At 38.9% G+C, this 24,325-nt stretch overlaps 1 non-coding gene across 1 annotated transcript; it reads right to left on the bottom strand.

The window, feature by feature from the left end:
• Window positions 1-10,420: 10,420 nt before the first annotated feature.
• LOC119041255 (small nucleolar RNA SNORA51) lies at window positions 10,421-10,552 on the bottom strand. Its single transcript, XR_005081009.2, has one exon. It is a non-coding gene; the product is annotated as a small nucleolar RNA SNORA51 (small nucleolar RNA).
• Between the last annotated feature and the right edge of the window lie 13,773 nt (window positions 10,553-24,325).

Raw genomic sequence — 24,325 nt, 5'->3', positions numbered from 1 at the left:
ATGACAGGAAATTGGTCAACAGTTACCTTATAGCAACCCTGGGAAACTGTGTAAGTTTTACTTACAGTTCTCAGAGGCATAGTCAAGAAATGAACCAAATGATTCCTGGCTGTAGCTGAGTGGATTGAGTGTTGGCCTGTGAACTAAAGGGTTGCTGGTTCAATTCCCAGTCTACAGCACATGCCTGGGTTGCAGACCAGGTCCCCATTAGGGGGTGCCTGAAAGGCAATCACACATTGATGTTTCTTTCCCTCTCTTTCTCCCTCCCTTCTCCTCTCTAAAAAGAAATAAAATCTTTTTTTTGAAAAAAGAGAAGAAGGACCCAGATCAAATTAGTCTTACAAAATAAGCTATATTAATATTTGTTTATATGACTCAACTGGTTTTATCTGCTCTGTAAATTTTCAAGTTTAGTCTCCGTTTTGATTTCAGCAATCTCTAAAACGAGTCTGGGAGGGGAAAGTGATCTGACTCTTTATTTAGTCATGTGTTTATTCAAGCACATAACATGACCTTTCTCCCTGCATGAAGCTCCTGCATAGAGCCATCTCTGAACTGCATGCCCCTGTAATCAGAGTGTAAGTCAGGGACTTCCATTAAAAAGAAAAAAAATGTCAAGGTTTATATTACATGTTATGTGATGGTGACCCCACTCAACAATTTAGTCCAACTGCAGGTTTAAACCAAGCCTTCCCAAGCACCTCCTCACACCTCCCCCTTATTTTCCTTTGAAACAATGAGAAAGAAATTAAGCAAATAGCAGTCCTCAGCCATCAGTCTTCAAGTCTACCCAGTAGATCAAGATTTCTGGGTCACACAGAAATGCTCTCTTGCTAAGTGCCAAGGAAGACCCAACCATGGTTTCCTAGACAGGAGGTTTAAGTCAGGGTGTACTGAATAAATGAACAGACCACTGCCTGGGGGCAGGGTCTGATGATCCTCACTGTAAGGCTAAAGTTCTCTTTGCCACTGTATTGTTATTGAAGTTCAAGGGGTGAACCAATGCTAATCAAAGTCATAAGATACAGATGAGCTAAGATACCTGGGATATGATATGATTTCTCCAGTGGGTGAATTTCTTGTACTTATGCCCATGCACTTCCTGGTACTGAGGTGCAGATGCAGAATAAGTCAGATGCAGAATAAACATCATAGTCACTGAGCAGAAGTCAGAGGGGTGAGGACATAGTGAGGGAGATTTCCTTAGGGGCCCCGAGAAGCCACTGAGCCATCTCTGCCTTGAGAGGATTTGGGAATTTTGAAAGTGTTATCTATCAGATTTGGATACAATTTGGTCACACAGTGGAAAAAACACCCCAGCATATTTTGGGGACTCTGCCTGCAGTAGAAAGAGAAATCTAGCAATGTCCAAGTGCAGTCTCTGTCTGTGAGAGAATCTCTAGGATCTTTTCCATGATCCTGCTTAACACTTGGCTTTCAGGTGTCATGATGACCATTCCAGAATCTCTACACGTCCCTTGCCACCTCTGGTAGAACCCCTAGAGTTCTGGCGTAACTCCAGTGATGAAGGGGTCTCCAGTGTTGACACATCTTTGCCTCATCACTGTTTTTTAATAAAGATTTTATATATTTATTTTTAGGAAGAGGGGAAGGGAGGAGGAGAGAGACAAATATCAATGTGTGGTGGCCTCATGTGTCCCCTACTGGGGACCCAGCAGACAACCCAGGTATGTGATTTAGATTGGGAATCAAACTGGATACTCTGGTTTGCAGGCTGGTATTCAATCCACTGAGCCACACCAGCCAGGGCCCATCACTGTTTTTTTATATCAGGTTTCTGCACAGAGGGACCAGGATGGTGTATACACCTCCTTCCACAGGCCTCTCTCTACACTGGCTGGAACTGCTGGCTTTCTTGGTACTTATCTTCTTCTTGTTCTGAAGCAGGAGACATTCAAAAGAAGCTCAAATTTACCCATATTCAGGGATAGATTGATTAATGTTTGATTTTGAGGCTGTTTCTTTCACTCACTTACTTAAACAGTCAACAAATATGTATTGATGGCCAACTTCATGCCATTAATATGCTAAGCTCTGGAGTAGTGGCGAACAAACATTTGGTGAGACATTACAATGAAATGTGGAGTGAGTTAGAAGAGAAGAAATGAAATGTGTTATGAGAGATGTCGAGCAGGGACGCCTAATCGAGTGTGAGACAAAGAGCTTTCTAAGGATGCCAAGTTCACCACTAGTAGAAACTAGTCCAGTGGAAGAGTTGGGGGCTGAAAAGCTCACTGTTTTATACAAATTGTTTCTGGCAGTAGAAAAACACTTCATGAGATTAATATTACTTGGATACAGAGCTATAACCAACATTAAAAAACAACATATACTTTTCCAGAGAAGAGGAAAAAGAGAGTATACTTTCAAATAATTTAAAAGATTTTATATAACCTTTATAACATTAAACAAGATAACACAAGAAAGAAAAAACTATAGGCTAGTCTCATTGACAAACATAGCTGGAAAAATCCTAAATAAAATGTGTGCAAGTCAAATCCAGCAGCATGTGTGTGTGCATGTGCATGTGAGTATAATGCTAACCTGACAATAAAAGAGGGAATAAACATAAATAAGCATTTGATTGTCTACATAGAAAACCCAGCACATCATCAGAATTGATAGAAAAGCTTACATATGTTACTGGATATGAGATTAGTAAGCAAAATAATTGTTTTCCTTTATACTAGCAGCAGATAGTAAGAAAACATAATTTTATAAAAGCTCTTTATAATGCAATAAAGAATTAAGATAACTAGAAATAAATCAAATAAAAATGTTCAAGAAATTTCTGAAAAAATTATAGCATTTTATTGAAAGGTGCTAAAGAAGACCTAAATAAACAGAGAGACATACCATGTTTATGAATGAGAAGACTCAAACTACAGTGCTGTCATCTTCCCCTAAATTAATCTGTGAATGTAATGCAATTCTAATGAAAATACTCAGTAATATTTGGACTCCACAGACTATTTTTAAAATTTATATGGATGAACACAAGGCCAAGAATAACTAAGATAAGTTTGAGGGTTTGCCTTACTATATATCAAGTATTATAGTAACTCTTTAGTAATTAGGATAGTCTGGTATTGATACAGGAATAAAGTAATAGTCCAGTAGAGCACAAAAGAGACCTTACAAAAAATATGCATGTTAATGAACACCCAATATTAGACATAGGTAGGCTGTTCTTGTGCTGTGGATAGGATTGAGTACTCAATGAATTGTGGGAAGCAATTGGTTATTCATCTGAGAAAAATTATTTTATATGAAATTAGATTTCTATCTCATTCTGTACAGAAAAAGGAGGTGCCGCTTGACCAAACACCAAAATGTGAAAAGCAAAAATGTTTAACTTTCAGAAAATATAAGATTATAGGTTATTGGGATAAGATAGAATTTCTGAAACAAGATACTTGAAAAACACAAGCCTTCATGGAAAAGACTGATAAATTTGTGTTAAAATTAATAACCTCTAGATCTGGCTGGGGTTGCTCAGTGGGTTGAGCATTGGACAGTGAACTAAAATGGTTGCCGATTCAATTCCTGATCAGGGCACGTGCCTGGGTTGTGGGCCAGGTCCCCTGCTGGGGGTGTTCAAGAGGCAACAGATTGATGTTTCTAGTGCACATTAACATTACCTCTGAGAAGGTGTAACAGAGTAGCCCAGCCATAGAATTATGAGGGAGACTTTTAATTGGTTATCTTTTTTAAAGGTGAAGTTCACTAACAGTTAACCAACTGAAAATGTTCAGTTCAGAAATATTTAGTGTATTTATGGGGTTGGCCAAAAAGTTCACTTGGTTTTTTCCATAAGATGACTCTAGTAGTGCTTAGTTGTCTTTAACTTCATTTGAAACAAGTTTAAGAATTTTGAAGTTTCATGCTAGAGATTTCTTGCTGGACAAGGCTCCGCAGTTGGGTAGACCAGCTGATAGTAATCAAATTGAGACATTCGTTGAGAACAATCAACATTATACCATGCAGAAGATAGCCAACATACTCAAAATATCCAAATCAATAAAGTTATAGGTGAAAATGAAAAATGTCTTTTATTTTATGAAAAAATTAAAAGGACTTTTTGGCTACCCCAATACAACCTTGTGCAGCCACTACCTTTCTCTAGTTTCAAAGCTTTGCCATCACCACATAAAGACACTTCATGGTTATTCATGAAATAATCACTCCACAGTTCCCTGAACCACCTTCTGGTGACCTCTACTCTGCTCTCTATCCCTATGTACTTGCTCATCCAGGATAAATCATATAAAAAGAAACACATAATGTGTGACTTTTTTATGTCTGGCTTCTTTTACTTAGAATAATGTTTTTTGCCCCGACCAGCATGGCTCAGTTGGTTGAGAGTCAACTCACAAAGCAAAAGGTCATTGGTTTGATTCCTGGTCAGGGTTCATGCCTGGACTGTGGGTTCAGTGCCCCGTCAGGACGCATGCAAGAGGCACTCAATCCATGTTTCTCTCTCACATTGATGCTTTTTTCCCTTTCTTTCTCCCTCCTTTTCCCCTTTCTAAAAATAAATAAATATTTTTTAAAAAAGGATATAGCTTTAAAAAAGAATAATATTTTGAGGTTCATCAAAATTGTAGCATGTAACAGTACTATGTTCTTTTTTTTGGCTGAAAAGGATCTATTCTATCCTGAGTACATATCACAATTTGTTTATCCATTTGTCCGCTGATGGACTTTGGGCTGTTGCCACATTTCTGCTGTTATAAAAAGCACTATAAATATTCTTTTTTCAAAAAGATTTTATTTATTTATCTTTAGAGGGGAAGGAAAGGAGAGAGGGAGAGAAATATCAATGTATGGTTGCCTCTCCTGCGTCCCCTGCTGGGAACTGGCCTGCAACCCAGGCATGTGCCCTGACTGGGAATCGAACCACATTCCTTGGTTCACAGGCCTGCGCTCAATCCACTGAGCTATACCAGCCAAGGATGCTATAAATATTCTTATATAAGTTTCTGTGTGGACGTATGTTTTCATTTCTCTTGGGTATATGGCTAGGAGTAGAATATTGGGATCGTAGCAAAGATAAAGCTGGGCACTAGTTTTGTGGTAAGGACAGATTTTAGTAAATAATATACTATTGCAATAAGGAAAAGGGTCCAGCATGAATAAAACACCGCTTTGACTAGTAGAGGTAACTGGACATTTTAAAAGGAAAACAAAGAAATAAACAGGGGGTGAGTATGAGTGCAGTAGAGTGTAAAAAATTACAAAAAGTGGGAAAGGGGTAAAGTGTTGGTTAGCCTCTGGGGCAATAGAGACCCTCTTACATTGGGTGGGAAGATAAACTGGAAAACCATTGTAGAGACCACTTTGCAATATCCAGTACAGTTGATAATACAATTCCACTTGTAAGTTTATACCTAAACTCTCCCACATTTGCATAGGAAGGCATACAGAATATGCTCATTGAAGCATTGTTTTATATAGTGATAAATTGGAAATAGTTTTAATATCCATACAAAAAGCTGGATACATTATTTGCAGTCTATTTATATCATTGAATATTACAGAACTGCACTGTCCAATACAGTAGCTATATGCCACATCTGACTTTTTAAAGTAGGGTTAAATTAATTAAAATTAATTATGTGTTTTAAAATTTAAATTTATTTCCTCGGCTATATTAGCTGCATTTCAAGTGCTCAGCAGCCACATGTGGCTAGTGGCCACCATAATGGACAGTGTAGACATAGACCACTTTCATCATTGCAGAAGGTTTTATGGACAGCATTGTCACAGACAAATAATGAGCTATCTGGGTCTACAAGTTTCAAACTGCATAATCTCAAAAGTATAAGGTTGATAGGAAAAAGCAAGCCAGTTGCAGAAGGGCACCTAGAGTGCCCTTCCATTCAAGTAGTTTGGAAGAAATGAGTGACGGTTGTCTTCAGGGGAGGCAAGTGTGTGATGAGGGTGAATGGTGGGTGGACTTCCCAAATATACCTTTTGTATCTTTTAAATTTCAAACCATGCAATTGTATCCTCTATTTAAGTATATTAAGGGAATTCTCCTGACCCAACCAATTCAATAAAAAGGCCCAGTGCATGTACAGCCTGTTTGGATTTTGGCAAACCATATTTATTAGTTCTTTATTGGAACCTCCCGCCAGGTTATCTAAAACAAAGTAACCTTGTGTTTCTTTTCTGTGATATTTTACAATTTACACAGAATGAGAAATTTGAATATTTGCACTGAAGCATCTACAAGATTTGCTCAATTCTCTGTGTTAACTACTTGTAGCAGTGAAAACCTTTTGATGTGGGGGGAAAAAGTCTTGAAATTACTTGTAAAGGAAAGGGGCAACAGACAAACATAATGTGAGCATTAAACCAAACTGCAGCATGTTAGCTAATAAGTAAATCTGGTTTGAGCACATTAAAAATGCTATATAGTTTCACAGATATATAAAAATATGGTAATAGTACAAAACCATTCTTGGGAATGATAATCACATTCAGGCTAGAGATTACCTCTGGAAGTGGGTAAGAGTACTAGGAAGAGCTATGCAGGGGCATCAGCCAAGTTTATAATATTCTACTGATTTTAAAAGATAGAACAAATTATTAGTGTCGGATAATGGGTCAGTCATTCTGTGAGATTCATTGTGGCTATACTTTGTAGTTTTCTGCTTAACTATTCAATCATTTGAAAGACAAAAAAAGAAGGAAGAAAATTGTTTTAAACTTTAAATGCGAAGGCCTGGATATGAGAGAGAATGTAGTAGCACTTTTGAGAAGATAATAACTTCTGTAGCCAGATTTCAGTGTGAGGGTGGATTTGGCCAGGTGGGCATGGACCAGCACATTGGACTATTTAAGCTGTTTTGAAAGAAAAAAATATGTAAGGCTTGACTTTTTTAAAAAAATTATATTTTATTGATCATGCTACTACAGTTGCCCTAATTTTTCCCCTTTTGTGCCCCTCCACCCAGCACCCCCTCTTCCCTCAGGCAATTCTTCTACCATTGTTTGTGTCCCTGGGTCATGGGTATATACTCTTTGGCTGCTCCATTTCCCACACTGTACTTTACATCCCCATGGCAATTATGTAAATACCTATTTGTACTTAATCCCCTCACCTCTTCACCCATTCTCCTCCCCCCTCCCATCTGGCAACCATCTGGTAACAAACTTCTTTTCTATTGCTGCTTTTTAAGAGTCTCTCTTTATCTTCAACTTTTGGCATTTTAATTATGATGTGTCTTGGAGTGGGCCTCTTTGTAGCCATCATAATCAGGACTCTCTGTGCTTCCTGGACTTGCAGGTTTATTTCCTTCGCCAAATTAGAGAAGTTTTCTTCCACTAGTTTTTTCAGACACATTTCCAGTTTCATACTCTTTCTCTTCTTCTGGCACTCCTGTGCTGCAAATGTTGGACCTCTTGAAGTTTTCCCAGAGGCTGCTTATACTATTCTCATTTTAAAAAATTTTTTATCTTCTTGTTCCCATCCGTTATTTTTTTTCTGTCCTTATGTTCCAAATTATCGATTTGATTCTTGGCCTCATCCACTCTACTGTTGTTTCTCTGTAGATTGTTCTTTATTTCAATTAGTGTATCCTTTGTTTCTCACTGGGTCTTTTTTATGCTGTTGAGGTTCTCACTAAGTTCCTTGAGCATCCTTACAACCAATGTTTTGAAATCTGCATAGGATAGATTATTTCTCTTCATTTTGTTTAGCTCTATTTGTGGAGTTTTGATCTGTTCTTTCATTTGGGCCATGTTTCTTTGTCTTCTTATTTTGGCAGCCTCCTCATGTTTATTTGTACATATTAGGCAGAGCTGCTACAACTCCATGTCTTGGTAGTGTGGCCTAATGTAGCAGGTGTCCTGTAGGGTCCACATCCTCCTCACTCACCCAAGCTGGGTACCCAAGGTGCACCCTTTGTGTGGGCTGAGTGCATCCTCCTCTTGTAATTGACCCTTGGTTGCTGTCGGCAGATCAGTGGGAGGGATTTACCCAGGCCAGACAGCTGCAAGGACTGGCTGTGACCCTGACCACCAACCTTCACTGTCTGTGGAGGATCAGCTGTGCAGGGGCAGGGTCATGGTGCTCTGACGTGGTTTGTAGCTGTCCACTGGGAGCACTTATATTTTCTAAGAAAATGTAAGATCATATATATGAATTTTTCTTTGAAGAATGAAAGTTCATTCTTAACTAGTAAAGGGCTTGCTAACTAGATTTGGAAAACCTTACTAAACAAAGTATAGTTCCCAAAGTGAATACATTTTTACTTTGCACTTACTGCTGTCAAGATTCTGGCAACAAAAGAGAAATGTGGGGGCAACTTTGCCCTCAAGTCCCCCCATCCACCATGGATGAAAGTAAATACTACCAAGACATGATCTTCTTGGGGAGGAGAGGTGGCCAATTTCTCAGGGGAAAAAGGCCAGGAGCCCCTTCTTCCAGGGGCTTTTATTGGGTTGTAATACACAGGAATACAGGCAGCAAGGATCAAACAGTAGATAACATTTCAAAGAAACCTGAGGGCTTAGTCTGAGTCAGTGTCTGTCAGGAAGGGAGTTTTGCAGAAACTTTGGAGACATACTCATTTCTTGCTCGGACTCTTATCATATGAATGAAAACACTCTTAGCAGAGCAGGTTTCACAGGATTTTTAGGAATTCTTTCTGATGCCAGATTTCCCCCGATCTGCTCTAGCAAGGCAAGGAGCTGTACCCCCCCCCATTAGGTTTTCAGGCTTAAGTGGATTAGAGTCAGGAAGCGCTTCTCCCAGAGGGCATGAGGACTTGGGCTATGTCACATAGCTGGGGGGCGAGGGTCCATTGTTCCCTCTTTATTGCAGCCCCACAGGCCTTCCATGAGGGCCTCCCAAGTGATCCGAGTCTGGCTTAGGTTGCCCCCCACTGTGAGGGGTCTTACCTCTCATGAACTTCCTACCATGCTTTGGGGGCAAGGGGGGAAACTGAGTCAGCATTTGCTACCAGAGACAAGCCTTGTCTCCTGTGGCTTGCATTCCGGAGGTCACTTGCTCATCCTTAGCCATGGGGGGGGGTAGAGTTACATTCCCTGAAACCAGGCAGAGTGGTCTCCAACAGAGAAGAAAAATAAAAGTCTCCTAGGGCTGATAAATAGCAAAGACCACCTATTTTATAATTTTGTTGTTTCAAGAGTTTGTAACACATTGTTCAGATAACTTACAATGATATCTGTGAAATTTAGTGATAGCTCAAAATTTGTATCAGTTGAGATAATTGATATTCAAAGACAAATATATCAGTTTGTGGTTATGATGTTAAAAGACTCATCCCATTATTATTTTTAAATGTACATTCTTTTTAAAATTTTATTTATTCATTTTTAGAGCAAGAGCAAGGGAGGAAGAAAGAGGGAGAGAAACATTAATGTGCAAGAGAAACAGCAATAGGCTGTTTCTCTCACACCCTCAACTGGGGATCTGGCTGACAACCCAGGTAAGTGCTGTTACAGGGAATCAAACTGGCTACCTCTCAGCCTGTGGGAGGATGGCCAAACCACTGGGCCACACCAGTAAGAGATGAAGGATATTCTTAAAGTTTCTCCCACCCCCCCATACCCTGGAAACCCAAACACAGAACAATGTTCTTGTTTTCGCTTTCTCTTGCACGTTATGGTAAGAAGTTTAGACTTTAGACTTCAGGAGTAAGAGGCAATGCTTCTTAATCCAAGGAGGGATGGTATTTGCACTTTTGAAAGATCATGCTGGCTCCGAAATGGAGAAATAGTTAGCAGGAGTCAGGAGAGAATGAGGGGGTAGTTAGGATACTGCTGTAGTAGTCCAGGTGAGAGGCAAGAGAAGCCTGGCCTTTGGTGGTAGCAGTGGAGAGACAGAGAGGTCAGAGATGTGGACGGATGCTTAGCACATAAAAATCTGCAGCACATGAAAGAGAATTAGATATACACCTGGTGGTGGTAGAGGAGGGACAAAGTCAGTGGGATACAGGCACACACTGAGGAGCAAATGCCAGGGAGAAAGCTAAGAGTTCTGTTTGGACATAATGAGGCAGGGTGGCACCTAGGGTGTACAGGGCTTAAGCAAATCTATGAACAAATTGATTTAAAACTATATTACAAGATACATAGGCCCAAGTGAAGTATAGTGACATATTGATGAAAATTTAGGTTGATGGGTGAAAAGATAAGCACTTGGATAATTTTATATGACCCATTGCCAAGAAACAGATATATTGGGTTGGCAAAAAAGTGCATTTAGTTTTCTTCTATACAATGGCTATAATAGTGCTTAACTTTAGACTTCTAGAAGTCTTTAACTTCATTTGAAAATATTTTTGTTATGTTGTATTGTGATAACTGTCAGTTATATCAGCATGCATTTTTAAAACTTATTTATTTATTTATCTTTTTTTTTTCTCCATGTCCCTCCATTCACAATACAGAGCAGGCAAAGGGCCTGGGCTGAGGTGTACATGGGGTGGGTTTACTCTACCTTCTCTTTCTGTACAGGAGGTGTAAGAACACAGCCTGCGGTAAGCACTGGGAGGCCTATATCAGCATGTGTTTAAAAAAAAATCAAAATTGGTGAATTTTTTGGTAGCCATTTAATATTGAAGATGAAAATATACAACATTTTTGGCATATTATGTTTTATTATTTCAAGAGAGGTAAAAATTCAATTGAAATGCAAAAAAAGGGATTTATGCAGTGCATGAAGAAGTTGCTGTGACTAATCAAACTTTTCAAAAGTGGTTTGTGAACTTTCCTGATACTATCGGCATTTTGGCCAAATAATTCTTTGCTGTGGGGCTGTCTTATGCATTGGAAGATGTTTAGCATCACCCCTGGTCTCTACCTACTAGAAATCAATAGCAAGAGAGAGCCAACATAGTCAAAATACCCAAATCAATAAAGTTATTGCTAAAAATGTGGTTTTTTAAAATATTTTTATTTATTTATTTTTAGAGAGAAGAGAAGGGAGGGAAAAAGAGAGGGAGAGAAACATCAATGTGCAAGAGTTACATTGATTGGTTGCCTCTCGTATACCCCCAGCTGGGGACTTGGTGTGCAACCCAGGTGTGTGCCCTGACTGGGAATCAAATGGTAAAGCTAGGTAAATTGTAAAGCTAGCACTCAATCTACTGAGCCACAGCAACCAGGCTGAAAAATGTGTCTTATTCTATGGAAGAAACCATATGGACTTTTTGGCCAATCCAATAGCAATGCTATCATTGTTTTACAACATCATAACTCTTTGGAATCTGTTTGGATTGAAACAACATAGCTCCTTTGCCTCACAGTTACCTAATACTGTTTACTTAATACTTAGTTTAATTACTTAGGACTGTGTCATATGTGAACTTGCTTCTGATAACTCTGTCTACGGTGTTACAGAGCTTCACTGATGATGACCACAAATGCAAACAGGAATTTTCCAGTGTCCTCCATCTGATCTTAGTGTTCTCAAGAGTATTTCAATTGATAACATTTGGGAGGAGATTCACTCCTTCATGTCAAGAACACTTTTTTAAAGTAATGTTTTCATACCTAGGTTTGATAACCATGTTATAGACATTTGAAAACATAGTGAAAGTTTTGCATTTTGATTATTTTTCTGCACTCTTTTTCTTATGCACCCTTTTTTCCCCTAAACGTAATTATAAATGTAATTTGTAAAGAAGGTGGCAGTCTTCTTCACTTACCTCACATAAATTCTTTCCTACTTAAAATCCAGATGAAATAATGTTTTTAAAAATAATTTTTAAAATTTTCCAATTAGTTGACATATAATATTATATTAGTTTCATGTGTAGAACCTAGTGGTTAGACATTTATAAACTTATGAGGCAATTCCCTGATAAATCTAGTACCTATCTGACACCATACATAGTTACTAGAATATTATTAACTATATTTTCTATGTTGTACTTTACATCCTCATGACTATTCTGTAATTACCAATTTATACTTCTTTTTTTAAGGCATACCATTTATTTATTTGTTTGTTTGTTTATTTATTTATTTTCACCCAAGGACATTTTTTCATTGCTTTTAGAGAAAGAGGAGGCAGAGAGAGAAGCATCGATTGGTTGCCTTCTGTATGTGCCCAGACCCAGAATTGAACCCACAACGTAGGTATGTGCCCTGACTGGGAAATGCACCCACAACATTTTGGTTATGGGACAATACTCCAACCAATCGAGTTACACTAGCCAAGGTCCAATTTATATTTCTTAATCCTTCCCCTTTTTCACTCACCCACCCAACTATCCCCTTACCCACTCCCACCTGACAACTCAAAATGTTCTCTGTATCTATAAGTGGGTTTCTGGTCTGGTTGTTTGTTTTTTAGATTCCATATATGGTATTTGTCTTTCTCTGTCTGACTTATTTTACTCAGCACAATACCTTCTAGGTCCATTTATGCTGTTGCAAATAACAAGGTTTTGGTTTGTTTTTTTTTTTATGGCTGAGTCATGTTCCATTGTATATGTGCACCTCTTCTTTATCCATTCATCTATCGACGGATACTTAGGCTGCTTCCATATCTTGCCTATTGAAATAATGCTATAGTAAACATATGGATGTATATGTCTTTTCAATTTAGTGTTTTGGGTTCTTCAGATAACTACCCAGCAGCAGAATTGCTGGGTCCTCTTTTGTGCAATCCAGAATTGCTGGATCACCTTTGTTTTAAAGTCTATTTTGTCTGGTTTAAGTATTGCTACCCCAGCTTTTTTTATTTGATTGTTTGTTTGTTTCCATTTTCATGAAATATCTTTTTCCATCACTTTACTTTCAGTCTGTGTCTTTGATTTGAAGTGAGTCTCTGTAGACAGCATATGTAAGAGTCTTGTTATCTGTTCTGTCACCTTGTGTTTTTTTTATTGAAGTAGTTAATACATTTGCATTTGAAATAATTGCTGATGGATATGTATTGATTACCACTTCATTATTTATATTGTGTATATATATTTTTTCTTCTTCTTAAAAAATACTCTTTAACATTTTCTGAATCCTGTTTTTGTGGTGATGAGCTGGTTTAGCTATTTCTTGTCTGGGAAGCTCTTTATCTGACCTTTGATTCTGATAGTTTTGCTGGGTAGAGTAATCTTGGTGTAGGTCCTTGCTTTTCATTACTCTAAACATTTTCTGCCAATCTCTTCTGGCTCGAAAAGTTTCTTTTGAGAAATCAGCTGAGAGTTTCATGGGAGCTCTTTTATAGGTAACTAACTGCTTTTCTCTTCTGCTTTTAAAATTCTCTTTGTCTTTAACCTTTGCCTTTTTAATTATGATGTATCTTGGTGTGGACCTCTTTGAATTCTTGTTTGGGACTCTCTGTGTTTCTATTTCCTTCACCAGATCAGGAAGTTTTCTGTTATTTTTTCATTTACATTTTCAATTCCTGTTCTTTCTTTTCTCCTTCTGGCACCCCCATGATGCATGCAATTGTTAGTGTGCTTGAAGTTGTCCCAGGGGCTCCTTACACTATCCTCATTTTTCTTGGATTCATTTTTTTTCTTTTTGCTGTTCTGATTGAGTATGGTTTGTTTTCTTTCTTTCTTTTTTTTTTTTTGCTTTCTTGCTTTCCAAATCGTTGCTTTGATCTTCTGCTTCACTTACTGTACTGTTTGTTTTTTATTAATGTATTCTTCATTTCAGTTATTGTATTCTTCATTCCTGACTGTTTTTTTTTATATTTTCTTTTTTTTTACATGTTGTTTTTTAAGAGAGAGAAACATTGATTTGTTGTTCCACTTATTTATTTATTAAATGTTTTACTTATTTATTTTTAGAGAGAGGGGCCACTTAGCAAGAGGTATGGGGCAAACCAAGGTCAGATGCTGCTTGTTTGAACTTTGAGATATTTTATACCACAGCATGAGCCAAGACAGGCTATTTGTATGGAATACTGGAATCAGTTTGGGTGGGCCTGCAAATTGGGTGAAGTGGCATCTCAGGGAATCACCAGAGCAGAGCAAACAGTGTTAGGTTAGTCATATATGGCACATGCCTGCTTGCTCTGTTGGGGGAGGGTTCAGCAAAGGAACAATGGCTTCTGCCAGCACTTCTGTCTGGGAGAAAGCTGACCCTTAAGCCCTCACCCCAAAGCCAGACAATTTAGTTTCTTCCCTTATGTTTCTGGTGCCTTTGGAGTTGCCACCCCAGCACTGGACCTCGGAGCACATGAATCCAAGTAATTTTGTGGGAAGGCTCATTAAGAGGCATGCTTGGTTATCTATTATTGACTATATTCCCTATGTTGTACTTTATAGTCCTATGACTATTCTTTAACTACCAATTTATACTTCTTAATCCCTTTACCCTTTTCAATCAGCCTCCCAAACCTCTTACTCTCTGGCAATTACCAGAGAGTCTGGTCTGTGTCTATGAGTTTCTTTCAGTTTCATTTTTCATTCATTTTGTTCTTTTAAAAAAACTTCATCCAAGAATATGTTTATTGATTTGAGAGAGAGACAGGAAAGGAGGGAGGGAGAAACACTGATGCTGGAGAAACGTCGATTGGTTACCTCCCATACCCACTCAACTGGGTATTGATCCTGCAACCCAGGTATATGCCCTGACCAGGAATCAAACCCTCAACCTTTTGGTACATGCAACAATGCCTCAACCACCTGAGCCACCTGGCTAGTGCTGTTTATTTTGTTCTTTAGATTCCATGTATAAGTAAAATCATATGGTATTTGTCTTTCTCAGAGTGATTTACTTCCCTTAGCATAATACCCTCTAGGTCCATCCACACTGTTGTAAATGGTACACATGAAACCAACAAAAAATAATGCTGAAAGTAAACTGTAATTGAAAAAATAAAAATAAATTTAAAAAATAAGACAGAGAGAGAGAGAGAAACACCTGGTATCCAGCAGCCTCTCTGGCTCACTGAGCTGCAACTCTGCTGGTTTTCACAGCCAGAAGTTAGGGGGATTTCCCTTCCTGGCACGGGAACCCTGGGCTGGGGGGTCTGGCGTAGAGCTGCAACCACTCACTCTTCAGGGGGAACCTCCACACCCAAGATATCCCTCCTGATTATTAATTGCCACATGTGGCTGTGGAACCAGCCTGCTTTGAGTCCACCAGTCTTAATGTGGCTTCTTTTTTATAACCTTAATGAGAGGACTTCTTTTTTTTTAAATTAATTTTATTTAGTTATTTTTCAAGTACAGTTTTTTTTGTCTATTTTTCCCATTCCAGCCTCCCCCGCCCCTTGCTCCCCACCTCCCTCCCATTTCCACCCCCCTTAGTTCTCGTCCCTGTGTCCTTCCTATTTGTTCCTCCAAATCCCTCCCCCTTTTTCCCCTTAACTTTTCTTCCTTCTCCCCTCTGGTCACTATCCCCTTGTTCTCTATTTCAGTGTCTTTGTTTTTTTTTTCTGCTTGCTTGTTTGTTTTGTTGTTTAGCTTCCTGTTAAAGGTGAGATCATATGGTATTTGTCTTTCAGCACCTGGCCAAAATATACAAAGAACTTACACGACTCTACTCTAAGAAGACACCCAACCCAATTAAAAAATGGGAAAAGGACTTGAACAAACACTTCTCCAAGGAGGACATACAGAACATTCAGAGACACATGAAGATATGCTCAATATCGTTAGCTATCAGAGAGATGCAAATTAAAACCACAATGAGATACCACTTTACACCAGTCAGGATGGCTATCATAAACAAAGCAACAAACAACAAATGTTGGAGAGGTTGTGGGGAAAAGGGGTCCTTAGTTCACTGTTGGTGGGATTGTAGACTGGTACAACCATTATGGAAAACAGTATGGAATTTTCTCAGAAAAATAAAAATCGACCTGCCTTTTGACCCAGCAATTCCACTGCTGGGATTATATCCTAAGAATCCTAAAACATCAATATCAAAGAACCTATGCACCACAATGTTCATAGCAGCACAATTTACAATAGCCAAGAGTTGGAAGCAACCTAGGTGCCCATCAGTAAATGAATGGATCAAAAAATTGTGATACATATACACAGTGGAATTATGCTGCAGAGAGAAAGAAGGAGCTACTACCTTTTGCAACAACATGGATGGAACTGGAAAGCATTATGCTGAGAGAGGACTTCTATTCAGCTAGATTTCAGGCAGCTCTGAATGATTGTTGTTCTGCAGTTAGGTTGTAATTTTGATGTGGCTGTGGGAGGAGGTGAGTATCACAGTTACCTACTCTGCCATCTTGACCCAAAGCCTATAGTAGTGTGTTTTTGAAAGGAAACAAATAAAATAACACCTTTTTAAAAATTGCACAACCCTCAAGGAGGGAAACTCTAGATTTGGAATCTAACTTAGCAAGATAATACAGATATGATTAATTTTAGCAAGATCAGTGAGGTCCTAAATAGTGGGTTATAAATATAAGGTTGGTATATTAGTGTAACTTCATATAACTAACACTGTGTAGGCTTAACTTGAAGTGAGAAAACACAATTTGCGATAACCAACATTCTTCCAAATGAAAGTCCTATAACAAATAATCAAAGCCTTACACTTTAGGCTATAATTTCTGGAGTTAGAAGTAGACTTTCACAGGGCTACTTTACTTTGTTCCACTTTTTAAAATGAAATGGTAGGGACTTCCGCCAAGATGGAGGTTTAGGTGGATGTGCCTTGCCTCCTCACACAACCAAGTTTAGGGACAACTAAATATTAGCATCAGAAAACACAACCAGAACACGGAAAACTGAACTTTTCGGAAGTCCGCTAACAACAAATTCTTCCGCCCGACCGGTAAGGGGCGAAACCGGCGTCGGGTGAGGAGATACAAAGGAGAGCTCGAACGACCCGGGCGCGGAATCCAGACGCGCGAATCCAGTCGTACGGGTTCCAAACCCAGGATTGGACCTAGTGAGCGACCGAGCGGCCCACCGGGTGAGCGACTACGGAGGAGTCAGTGGGGAGGCGGTGGCAGCGAGTTGACTGTGGTTGCCCGGTTGCGCGCGGGTGAGGGAGTGAGCGGTCGGACCGGCGGCGGCGGCCATTTCCCCGCTCTGACCACGCCCCCACATACAGCGTCACAACCCAGCGACCTGGGAGTCCAAGGCGCCGCTTCTCTCACTTAAAGGGCCAGAACAGACCAAAAATGTCGCAGGGGGACCTCAAAGCCCCGGAGATAAATCTAAGTGACGAAGAAATAGCAAATCTCTCAGACGCACAGTTTAAAACACTGGTCATCAGCTTCCTCACAGATCTGGTGGACTATAGCCACAAATTAGAGAAACATATGAAGGCTAAATTAAGGGAAATGAATGGAATTCCACAGGAAACCCATAGAGATGAAAAAAAAACTGGGACTCAAATCAATAGAGTGAACCAGAAGGAAGAAAAAAATGTTCAATCAGAAAGGAATGAAGATATAAGAATTCAGAAAAATGAGGAGAAGCTTAGGAACCTCCAGGACATCTTTAAACGCTCCAATATCCGAATTATAGGGGTACCAGAAGGGGGAAAGACACAACCACCAGTGGAAAAACTATTTGAACAAATAATAAAAGAAAATTTCCCCAATCTGGCAAAGGAAACAGACTTCCAAGAAATCCAAGAAGCCCAGAGAGTACCAAAAAAGTTGGACTCAAGAAGAAACACACCAAGGCATATCATAATTACATTAGCCAAAATTAAAACGAAGGAGAGAATCCTGGAAGCAGCAAGAGCTAAGGGGACAATCACCTACAAAGGAGTCCCCATCAGGCTGTCAGCAGATTTCTCAAAAGAGACCTTACAGGCAAGAAGGGGCTGGAAAGAAATATTCCAAGTCATGAAATCTAAAGACCTACAACCAAGATTGCTCTATCCAGCAAAACTTTCATTTAGAACGGAAGGACAGATAAGGTGCTTCTCAGATAAGACCAAATTCAAGGAGTTCATCATCACCAAGCCCTTATTATATGAAATGTTAAAGGGACTTATCTAAGAAAAAGAAGTTAAAGAAACATGAACAGTGAAAGGACAACAAACTCACAGTTATTAACAACCACACCTAAAACGAAAGCAAACTAAAAGGACAGCTAGATCAGGAGTGGAAACATAGAAATGAAGATCTCAAGGAGGGTTAGCAACAGGGGAGTGGGAGGAGGAGACGGGGGGAGAAGGTACAGAAAACAAGTAGCATAGACAGTAGATAGAAAATAGATGGGGGGGGGCAAGAATAGTATGGGAAATATAGAACCTAAAGGACTTGAGACACATGGACATAAGCTAAAGGGGGGTAATGGTAGGGTTGGGGGGGCAGGGTGGAGGGGAATGAAGGGGGGAATAGAACAACTGTAACAGCATAAACAATTCAAAAAAATAAATAAATTTATTTAAAAAAATAAATAAAAAAATAAAATGAAATGGTAGTTACCTTTACTATAGACAGAGCATGCATAAACCAATTATTTTTTAAATTAATTAATTTATTTATTTTCAGAGAGAGGAAGGGAGGGAGAAAGAGTCAGAGAGAAACATCAATGTGTGCTGGGACCTGGCCTGCAACCCAGGCAGGTGCCCTAGACTGGGAATTGAACCAGAAACTCCTTGGTTCTTAGGCCAGCACTCAATCCACTGAGCCACACCAGCCAGGGCACATAAACCAATTAAAAAAACTTCTTCTCCTTGACCATATGTCGGTTCACTGTGACCTGGAGTCTATCATAATACATAGTATCTATACCTGTTCCTGTACCTACCCTGCATTGAAAGAACTCGTGTCTACAAATTTATTTTCTTGTCACATTTCCCATGAGATATCATCATCGCTTATAACTGATTTGAACCAAGGTTTAAGTGCATTCTTCTTAAATTTCTAGTTATTTTTATGCCACATGTTACTATGGAGTCTGTAAAATTACTAGTATCAGTGGCTGCATCATATTTCACATGTTCTCAAATGCCTTGCTTTCATGGAATACATCTCACTTTACAACTGTACACTGAATGTTGTGGCTGTGTGTTAAATGTTTGTCTCATCATTTGACTATAAGTTCCCTAAGGGGAGGGCCATGTAAATTTTGGCTTGTGGTCGAATCACCAACTGTAGATATGTTGTGTGTGTGTGTGTATATATATCTCCTTAGTTAGATTATATGTAAGATGTAATATATGTGATATTATAAATATATTAATTAACTTTGCACTATGTAATAGTTTTGTTACCTTCCATCTTCCATCCATTGGTGGAAATTTTGATTGTTTCCAGTACTTTATTTTTGTAAATTTTTATGCCTGTTTATGGTTATTCCCTTAAATTAAATTCTTAAACTTGAATGCTGTATTAAGAGGTCTTGGTTCTTTCAAGATTCCTAAACTTCTAGGAAAGAAATACCAATTTATACTATCAGCAATAATGTATGGGAGTACCAATTTGACAGAGATACATATTTCATTCTTCTCATTTCCTTTTAATTCTATTTGTTATTGTGTAATATATTCACATGGTTCAAAATGTAAAAACTTCCCTCTGCCTTGACACACTTCAAGTTGTGTGGTCACCATGCCAACTTGGTCTTCACTGTCTGCTCAGCCTAGACAATCTGGAGGCTTTTCTCTCACCCCAAATACTTCTTTCCTTAGGGGATAAAAGGATGATGGAGAAGTGAGGAGATGCAATTGAATTCCCAGAGAAGAGGAGAGCACATTAAATGACACCACAAAACCACAATAGATCCAACTCAGAAAGTAGCACAATACAATGAATTATTTATTTATTCAATAAATAAAAGGACATTTTAAAATTGTATGTAGAGGGGCAGGGTTGGCGGGGTGTTGTGATGAAGAGATGGAAGAGACAAACCAATCAAATGTCATCTGTGGGTCTTGTCAGATTCTTATTGTAAAGCAACCTCCCAAAAATAGTTGGGGACAATTATGAAAAATTAAACTCTGACTGTTTATTAGGTGATATTGAGGGTTTTTGTTCATTTTGCTGGTATATAATATATAATAATGGTATGTATGTATATCTATCCATAATACCGTGATATATGTGTGTATATCATAAGTATGTATGTATTTTCTAGGTGAATTTAAATTATTTTTTTACATTTATTTTTAGACAGAGGGGAAGGGAGAAAGAGAAAAAGAGAGAAACATCAATGTGTGGTGGGACCTGACCTACAGCCCAGACATGTGCCCTGATCTGGGGAATCGAACTGGCAACCCTTTGGTCCTCAAGTCAATGCTCAATCCACTAAGCCACACCAGCCAGGGATTTCCAGGCAAATTATACAAGCTCTGGGATTTGCTCTAAAATAATTTTTGAAAAATAGCCCTATGAGCTAAGAAAGGTTTAAATGTGCAAATGTGTTTCTGTGTGAATTTCCAAGTGGGTCTATGAAAGAGACTTGGGAGGAAGATGCTCTAGTTCATCAAGGGTCAGTTGGGCTGGGAGAAGTGTGCAGTTCTTTCTAAATCCTATGTTCCAAGCTGGGGAAAGAACCCCTAAACTGGATAGGGCTTTCCTACTTTGAAATTAAGGGGTCTGAGGGTCAAGGCAGTGACAATCAACTTTGTGGGAGAAGGTAGAAGAAGGCAAAAACCTGCAAGGACTAGAGCCTAAGTTACATATCTTCCATAAGAGTAGACACAAGATGTTAGGGTGAGATGGGGAGGGGGGGTGATGAAGGATTGATGTTCTTCATACATAATCAAGGTAACTTCATTGTGCACCTTTCCGCCTGTGGAAAAAGCCTGCAAAAGACTGGGCGGGAGAAAAGGAATCTGCCAGAGAAGCCAGAGAGAAAACCAGGGGTGGGCAGGTGGGCACATAAAATTCAGGAATATTACTTTCAAGGTAAAAAATCCTCTCTGAGCCCTGGCTGGCGTAGCTCAGTGGATTGAGCGCAGGCCTGTGAACCAGAGTATCGCAGTTCGATTCCCAGTCAGGGCACACGCCTGGGTTGCAGGCCAGTTCCTGGCAGGGAACACACGAGAGGCAACCATACATTAATATTTCTCTCCCTCTTTCTCCTTCCCTTCCCCTCTCTCGAAAAATAAATAAATAAAATATTTTTGAAAAATCCTCTCTGGCTTGTAGGAGGGATCTCTGGGTTGGCGAAAAAGACCACACAGGGCTGTCCCACTCAACTTGCTCCTGACATTAGCAGATGAGGATCTCTAGCTAGACCAGGCATTAAGAACTCTATTATCCTCTTTAACCCAACACCAAGGTCTTGGAGAGAACTGACATCTCTACAATATCAAGTCTCTCTCTGCAAGTACATAGTTTGTTTCTGTTACTTTAGATTCTCTTTAATATATTTCAGTAAAGCTTTATCATTCAAAGGCTTTGAACACTTATTGTTAAATTTATTACTAAGTACTTCATATTTTGTTGCTATTGCAAGTGGTATATTTATTAAAACTATTTTTAAAATATTTTATTTATCTTTAGAGGGGAGGGGAGGTAGAGAGGGAGAGAAATATCAATGTATGGTTGCCTCTCATGTGTCCCCTGCTGGGAACTGGCGGGCAACCCAGATATGTGCCCTGACTGGGAATCAAACTGCGATCCTCTGGTTCGCAGGCCCACACTCAATCCACTGAGCTACACCAGCCAGGTATTTATTAAAACTTTTTATTGCAGTATAACATAGAGTGCACAAACTAAGTTGACTTTCATATAGGTATACTAGTATATTCATATAACCAAATGGCAAATACATTTTTTAAAGTTATACTTTCTAACTGTTGGGTGCTGATAATAGAAATGCAATATATTTTGTATATAGATTTTTTTCTATATTGATTTTGTACCCAGCAACCTTGCTAAACTCACTTATTAATTTTATTTGAATATTCTTTTGGTGTTACTACACATGCAATAATTTCATCTGCAAATACTGACATTCTTGTTTCTTTCCAATCCTTATATATTTTTGTTGTCATTTCATGGACTGGCCAAAACTTCCATTATTGTATTGACTAGGATTATTGAGAGCAGTCGTCCTTGACTTGTTCTTCATTAAAGAGGAATGCTTTCAGCCCTGGCTGGTATAGCTCAGTGGATTGAGTGCAGGCCTGAGAACCAGAGGATCGCGGTTTGATTCCCAGTCAGGGCACATGCCTGAGTTGCAGGCCAGTTCCCAGTAGGGAACACATAAGAGGCAACCATACATTGATATTTCTCTCTCTTTTCCTTCCCTTCTAAAGATAAATAAAATAATAATAATAATAATAATAATAATAATAATAAAAAATAATAATAATAATAATAATAAATGAAAAAGAGGAATGCTTTCCATGTTTCACCAGTATTGTGATGTGTGCTGTAGGATTTTTGAAGATGTCCTTTTTCAGATTATGGGTTTTTTTTTAATATCAAAGGATGTTGAAATATTTTATTTTTTACATCAATTCAGATGAATAAACATTCTCCTTTATTGTACTAAAGTGTCCACATTTCTCCTAACATTTGCTTTTTTATTAATATTTTTTGCTACACATTTCTTCTCAGGTTTCATTTCAGTTCTCCCTCTTTACCCATCCATTAAATGTTGATCTTCTCCAAGTTTCCTCTTTTACTCCTTGGGTCCCGGGTTCTTATTTTCAAGCTTCTGTTTTATTTAGGTTTCCTAAGATACCAAAGGTTGGGGGATAAGGACAGGATTTTTAGGCATTATAAGTGTCATGCCCCCCCAGTCAGCTCCCCTCCATGAGCAGGCATGAATCAAAGTTAAAGCACTGGATTAGAGGATAGGTGGCTTGAGTTCTGGTTTTGTCAGTCTCTAATTATGTATCAAGCCCCCTGTCTTTCAGTCTCATAAATAAAATCCCTGTCCTGCCTACCACCAGGATTGATTGGAAACACAGGTGAGTAAATGTAGTAGAACCATTCTACAAATTATCCACAGGTTGTTTTTTGTTACCAGGATGGTTACAGCTTGTATTTAAAGCTAATGGAATCTAGATCCACTCCCAATCAGTGTGACTCTTTATTACCTGTAAAAGGGCATAAATGAAACAATTTTTATTGTATTCTTTCCATTACCATTTATCACTCTTAAACCCTCTTCCACCTCCACACATCTCCCCGCAACAATCACCACACTGTTGTCCTTGTCCATGAGTTTTTTTTCATTTGCTCCTGCCACCCCCACACCCAGGACTGTCCGCCTGCTCTCTATGAGTCCGTCTCTATTTTGTTTGTTCCTTCAGTTTGTTCATTAGATTCCACACACGAATGAAATAATATGGTATTTGTCTTTATCTGACCGGCTTATTTCACTTAGCATAATGTTCTCCGAGTCCATCCATGCTGTCACAAAGGGTAAAATTTTCTTCTCTTTTATGGCCAAGTAGTATTCCACTCTATAAATGTACCATTGCTGTTTTATCCACTCACCTATGCATGGACAAGGGCTGCTTCCAAATCTTGGCTGTTGTGAATAATGCCACAAAGAACATAGGAATACATATATTCTTTCGAATTAGTGTTTTTGGTTGCTTCAGATAAATTCTCAGAAGTGGAATTGCTGGGTCAAAAGGGAATTCCACATTTAATTTTTTTACAAAACTCCATACTGTTTTCCATAGTTGCAGCACCAATCTGCATTCCCACCAACAGCACACAAGGGTTCTCCTTTCTCCACATCCTCCTTAGCAATTTTTGTTTGTTGTGGAACCATTTTTAAATGGAGTCAGAGCAATCATTCTAGAGGAACTGCATTGCTCATCTTGTTCCTTGAAACTTTGGACTGGGCTAACTCCCAATTGTTTTAAACATGGGTGTCCAACCTTTTGGCGTCTCTGGGCCACACCGGAAGAAGAAAAGTTGTACTGGACCACACATTAAACACCCAAACACTAATGAAAACTGATGAGCAAAAAAAGTTTTAAGTAAATTTACAATTTTGTGTTGGGCCCCACTCATAGTAATCCTGGGCAGGGAGCTGGACACCCCTGAAGTGTCCAGGGGTGGTCCAGGGACACCCATGAAGTCAGCAGGAAAGCAGACATGCTGATCACAAGGACTGATAATTACAGACCTGTCCCAGGATAGAACTAGTAAGCCATTCTGTATGGCCAAGATTCCTCAGTTTGTAAGATTTTTTCTTCTTTTCATATAACTATTCCTTTTGTCTCATGAAAATCCCTTACTTTCCCCATGTAATTAGGATACTATTTGGGTTTCTGCCTGAATCTGTGCTTCAGGAATTGGAACTTTTAGATTTCTAAATAAACGCTCCATTCTTCAATTAATTTTTTTAAGTTGACATTCTTAACCTTTTTAAACCTTCATCTAGCTTGCAAATAAATATGAAAAGCAGTTAATTTAGGGACGATTAAACCGAGATAATGCACGTGCAGATTAGTCTGAAAA

Source organism: Artibeus jamaicensis, unplaced genomic scaffold, assembly GCF_021234435.1.
Source record: "Artibeus jamaicensis isolate MK-2021 breed Jamaican fruit bat unplaced genomic scaffold, CSHL_Jam_final contig_601, whole genome shotgun sequence".
Classification (NCBI taxonomy): domain Eukaryota; kingdom Metazoa; phylum Chordata; class Mammalia; order Chiroptera; family Phyllostomidae; genus Artibeus; species Artibeus jamaicensis.
The sequence above is the reverse complement of the archived record's forward strand: the minus strand, read 5'-3'. Positions and strand labels throughout refer to the sequence as shown.